This window comes from Pteropus alecto, unplaced genomic scaffold (genome assembly GCF_000325575.1).
Source record: "Pteropus alecto unplaced genomic scaffold, ASM32557v1 scaffold11, whole genome shotgun sequence".
Taxonomy (NCBI): Eukaryota; Metazoa; Chordata; class Mammalia; order Chiroptera; family Pteropodidae; genus Pteropus; species Pteropus alecto.
Genome location: NW_006431956.1, coordinates 11,861,318 through 11,867,445, shown reverse-complemented (window position 1 = coordinate 11,867,445; position 6,128 = coordinate 11,861,318).

The window sequence follows — 6,128 nt, the reverse complement described above, 5'->3', positions numbered from 1 at the left end:
TGTAGCCTTCCTCATACACTAGCCTGGGGTTGGAAAGGCAACCCTCACCCCACCTCTGTCGCTCCTTCTGATAACCCAGAGGCTGATGTCTATTTCACTCTGGCAGCTGAGTGAGTGAGGATGGATTGGAAGGTTGGAGGGCTGAGTACACTGGAATCCAGAGCTGGTCGAAAGCAAACACTATTGTGCCCTCCTCCCTTCTCTGCCATCAGTCCTTCAGGCTTCTTCCACCCTAGCTACCACTGACGATGACTAGCTCCCACTTGGAGCATGGTTCCAGGAACTAGCTACCTTTCGGTACTAAGATCTCCTTACCAGGGAATGGTCAAGGCAGGAGAAGGAACCCTAAGTGTTCTCATTTCCATTGAACCTAATTTGTGGTGACCAGGGCTGGGTAAAGGGTGAGGTTGGCTGTTCAACCGAGGAGTTAGGCTCCCGCAGTTTGAAACTCCCAGGCTCTCTGTGGAATGGTGACTGGCTACAGGGAGGCCATTCTGCCCTACAAAGCTGTTTATCTTCCTAAAGCTACATGACTCCTTCTCTTCAGACTGGGGAGAGAGGTAGGTTGGGTCCATTCAGGTTATGGAGCAAAATATTACTCCAAAAAGTTACTTTGGGAAGATATAGTTATTGAAACCAGTTATCTCTCTTCTTGAGTGTGGGAAAGACTGAGCTAGGGGGCAATCTGGGTAGGAAAGGAATTGCTCTGTTTTGCTAAGTTCTCCCTTTGGCCTTCTTTCTCTTCTTCTTCCATCTTCTTCCTCTTCTTCTAAATCATGTCTGGAAGAAGAAGCAGGTCAAAAGCATGGATAACCTTACACTGTGAGGGCCTGCTGAAGCTGAAATGAGGCCTAGCTGCGGTCTGGACAAGAAGTTCAGAGTGTAGAGATTCCTGCGCTTGTGTGACTGGGGGGTAATTTGGAGAAGAGGAATGGACAGGGGATACAGGTGGGGACTCTGTCCCCGATCACTGAGGAAAAGAGTCTGTGTCCAGGGTCTCAGCTCTGGGATCCTGAAAGCCTGCTCTGCCGTAGGGGGTAGGGTACCTGTTGCTTGAAACTGCTTAAGAGCCTTTGGGCCCCTGCCCTATTGTAAGTTTCAGGGGTTAGGTCTGGCTTCCCCTGGGGCTGCTGGATTCACCTGTCATTCCGCTCACTGCCCAGGGACCCTGACAAACCTCCACAATGTGGGCCAGAAAAAGGGGGCTTAAGGTTCACTGATCTGTGTGTAGAACTTTGCAAAATTGCAAATAAGCGAGAAAATGTGTCTATTCTCGTGAAGGGAAATACAAGTTTGCACTTAACATGGAAGCACGAGAAAAAGAAGGCGCGGGGTGGGGGGGACTTCTCCTGGCCAAAAGCCCCACTGTAATCTCCAGAACAATTTCATTTCCTCCGCAGCACCCTGGCCGAGGCCTCGGAAAGGTCAGGGAGGAGATGGAGCTTAAAAGCGGGGGTGGGGAAAAAGAGAGGTGGCTAGGCTCTGGCAAGGTCGCAGGTGAGGGGCCAGGCCGGGTGGTGCGGAGGGGACTGACAGGATGGAAGGCCGCAGGACGGGGGGAGGGGCAGAGTCACATCTTTTGGAAGGTCTTGGTGTTTTCCAAAGGGGTTTTCTTAGGAATTCGCTCGACCCGCCTCCGGGGCAGCTTGTTGGCGCTCACCCCCGCCCCTTCTTGCAGAGCAAGTCGCAGGGAGCTCGGGTTTCCGCGAGGCCCGCGCCGCCAGGCCGCCCGCTCTGCCAGCCTCGGCGGACAGGCCTGTCCCGCTTGCTGAGAAAGGGAAAAGCGCGCGCCCGGACTCGTCCGGGCGGGGAGCATGTTTGTGCTGAGGGACAGCGCGGTCTTCGACTGAGCCAAACTGCTCCCTGCCAGCCTCTTCAACCCCGCCTGATTGCGCGGGTGGTCGAGGGTGTCCCCGGGAAGTGGCTGCTGCGATGGACCGCCGACATCTCCGGTTGTCGCGCGGCTTCTGGGAACCCGCGGGCTGCAGAAAGAAGCCTGTCCTCTCACCTCCGAAGGGGAGGTTGGAACTTTTGAACCCTTTAAAGTGATTGATCGTGTCCCACCAGAGAGCGGCTCCACCCCCTGTCCCCACCTCCGCCGCCTTCCCTTGTCACCTCGGCTCTAAGTGTGCGCGGAGACCGCGCGGGGCGCGAGGCTGGTGCGCTTGGCGATGGGCTCTGCGAATGCGAGCGTTTGTGCAAGAATGCGCGTCCAGCACACCCGGCCCGAGCGGCTGTTGCAATTTGAGGTGAATCTCGATGTGAGAACTCAGAGCGGGAGGATGGGTTTTGCCCCCTTCGCCACAGTCCTCTAGGTGAAAGACGCACGCGACAGCTTTTCCCATGGAACCTCCCCGCACGCCTGCCTCCCTAAGTGGAAGCCCTCGCAGGAGCCGGGCTGCGCACAGGGCGCCTTCAGGGAACTCAGGAGGGAGGCTCAAAGCCTCTGCGAGGGAAGTTGATTATTAATTTGGGCCGCTCCGAGCGAGTGACACACTCAACGCCTTTGGCTTTGGGAATTGTGCCCGAGCTGGGACCGAGGCCCAAGGCTGCGGATGGGAAATGCGAGTTGTGGAGGCTCCCGGACGTGTCTGAGTGGGCTGGATAGCGCTCGGGGGGGCAAAGGTTGGCTCTTCCTCGCTCCCAAATAAATTCTTGGTTAACTAGTGTAGAGTAAACACATTAGTATTATTAAATGGGGTAAAACAGACGGGGTTGAAAGTGGGGGCATGTCAACTAGACCCAGACCCAGCCATACTTCTCCTCCGGTGACAAGTCAGGGTGCTTCCAACACGAAAATAGAAATGTAACATTCAACTGGACGAATTAATTTTTGACGGATTTATGGTATGATTTTCTTTCAAGCGGTATTCATTGGTTCTTTCCGTCCGTAGTGCGGTCCAAAGACAGAGATATAAACAAGTAGTTTCTGCTTTGCGGAAACCCCTTAACAGTATCTCCCAAAGAAAGATCAAGACACTTTGTGAATTTTCCCCAGATAATGCCTCATATTCCGAATGACTGATCAGAGAACTCGGTATTGTTAAATAAAATGAGAGGAAGGCGAGTGACGTGGCAGTGGAACAATGGCATTTCTGAATCAGTTTGCTTGATTGACATTTGGGAGCTTCATGACCCCAGGGAATAGGACTCATTACGGTGAATACACCAAAATATCAACCAAGATTAGAACTCTAGATCCTATTTTAATCTCATTTCAGTCTAAATTAGAGTGGGAAAATATAAAATCCAGAGAATTATTGCATCATATATTGACCTAAAGTTTTAATTGTTCTGAGGGGGAAATAAGAGTAGAAAACCCATATACTTTTAATCACTTTAGGAATAGCACTGACAATGAACTAAAGTGTGTTTGGTAGAGTAGGTACTAAGAATACTTAGGTAGTATAAAATATTTTATATTTATTTGGGGAGACACACTGGAGAAATACATAGGGAGCTTCTTTCCATGTATGAGAAAAATGTAATCCTCCTCCACTGGATAAAAAGTGAGGGTCATTAGCACATTGATGCTAAGAAATAGATACCTTAAAGGTGGAGTCTAAATTTTCATTTTTATTTGGAAGACTTCTCTGTTTCTTGGGAGGGGATTTTTTAAAAAATATATCAAAAGTTGGGTTAACATGTAAATTTAACCCAGGAAATTGTTGAGAGCTGATCTTCAATTCATGTTGGAAAAATGGAATGTGTTTGAGCAAAGTCTATTTTTAACCACAGAAAAGTGTGAGATAATGCGGGCTGTGTTAGGTGGGAGTCTAATCTGTGGCAACTTCACTATACAAAAATGTTTGATTCTTCAATGGAATTTATCCTCAAATCTTAGAAACCAGAAAGACTGGAAATCTTAAGTACTATAAATTGAACCAACAGAATACAGAAAGACAAAGGCGGTAAAAGATATTATAGTTATAGTCTCCTGCTTTTTAGTAGGTAAATTGCAGCAAAAGGGAATTAAACAAGGATATAAAAATAGAACAACAGTGTCATAAGAATGGACTAGAAAGGGTTGATGCACAGTATAGTTTCATAACCTTATATTTTGAGGGGGAGCTTTGAATGAGAAGCCTGTGTTGTGCGGGAACTGGGAATCATAAGTATTATTTATGCAGCAAGAAGGAACAAAATTAATTATTAGGAGCTTGGTAATCACCAAATAAACTCTGAGCTTTGAGGTTAAAAATAGACGACTATCTCCATGTTCAATTAGACAGTATCAATTACTAATACAACTGATGTTTCAGCGTCTCAGCGAGACCAGATACCATCTTCTATGGCGATATCTTGGTATTAATTAATGAGTGCTTTATTCTCATTATTCACAAGGAAAAATAGGGGTCGTGTCACATTAAAATTAAGATTATCTTAGTTTATCTGGGCTCTTAAACAAAGATCATTCAAAGTAATTATATTTTGAATTAACAGAGGTAGGCAATTTATCTCGTTATTTTTTTGTTCAAAGACAGAAAATAAAGATTAGAAATAAGCAAAGTTTCATTTTGAAGATAGACAGAACCAAATAAACACGTCTTGACTTTTGCGATATTTCCCTTGCTAAAGGGGGAATGAGGGAACTGTAAAAGACGTGACTTTGCAAAGTCAAGTCCTTTTTAAAAGACTCGGATCGAAATTTTTGCTATGCAACAAGGATTCAGGTTTGATTAATTTTCTGCAAGCGACGTGACAGCGGTGTTTTAAAAGATTAATTAAAATTGAAGTGATACAGAGCAGGAATTCGACCTGCAGAGGCGTCCCTGGCGCCTTGGGGGGCTTTGCAAGCGAGTCCCGAGCCCAAACTGCGGGCTTTCCCGAGCCTGGGACGCAACTGCCCGTCTCCTGGAGAGGAACGCGGAATTTGGCAGGGCGCCCGCCTGGCCGCCTGGCATCCTGAGCTGGCCGCCAGCTCTCCGGGGTGGGGACGGGGTGTGTCCTGGGGAACCCGCTGCAGAGAGAACTGCTGGCGCGGCTCTCGATGAGCCATTGAGGTCCAGGGTCACGCGGAAAGCCCACAGGGGACTCCAGGAAGCCTCGAGTTGATGACCCTGTGCCGCCTCCAGTGCTCCAGGGGGTTGGGGACACCATTTTCCTGGTCGCGAGCGCGCGGAGTGCGTGGATGGCACTGGGTGAAGGCGCCTCCACAGAGCTGAGGACCTGGAGGGCTCGGCCTGGGCTGCGATCTCCCGGGCCGGGGCGTGGGCCTGCCAGGCCGTCCTGCCTCGTTAACTCCGACCGGGGACTCCTGGAGGACCTCACGGTTCGGCCACCCCGCAACGTCCTCCTACCTCTCCGCTCACTTTCGGGTCCCAGCTTCTCCCCTCCCCCCGCATCCCTGTCCCCTCTCTTCACGCCGCGCTGCCTTCGCCGGAGTGAGAAATTAAGCTGAGCGCAGTTGTCGCTGTACTCAAGATACAATCGCGGGAGCCCTCAGGTTGCGCGCGACGCAGAGGCGAAGCTGGGGGCGCCCGAGAGGGCGGCGGGGGGAAGGGGGCGTTGGTTTGCAACTCGCCTCCCCAGGGCGCGAACCCCGGTGTCCCCTTCTCTCCAGCTGGGGGGCGGGGTTGTGAGCCTCGGCGCTAAACAGCGATGCGGTGTGTGTGTGTGTGTGTGTGTAAGTGTGTGTGTGTGTGTAAGTGTGTGCGCGCGCGCGCGTGTGCGTGCGTGCGCGGGCCCTCGGCCCTGCGGCGGCGCGGGGGAACCCCTTCCTCTGTGGCGGGTCGCGGGGGTCCGGGCCTAAAAGCGTCCCTGGGGAGTCTCCGCGCCGCGAAGGCGACGTGGTTTCTCCTCCCCCTCGCGTCTGCCTCTCCCACCCTATTTCCAGAGACCTCGGAGGTGGCGGAGAAGTGGGAAGGGAGGCGGGGAGACTCGGACGAGGCCTGGCCGCGCGAGCTCGGGGGCCGGCGGAGTCCGGGTCGGAAAGGCAGCATCCGGACGCGGAAGAAGGGGCCGTGGGGCCAGCGGGACTCGTCTGGGGGAAGGCTGGGGCTGGGGGATGAGGCGAGAGTCCCTTTCTTTCCGAGTGGTGCACGGGGACCTCTTCACCGGGGAACCCCCACCCTGCAGCTCCCAACCTCGAGAACAAAGGGTCTGGGAAGCACGGCTGGGGTCGGGGA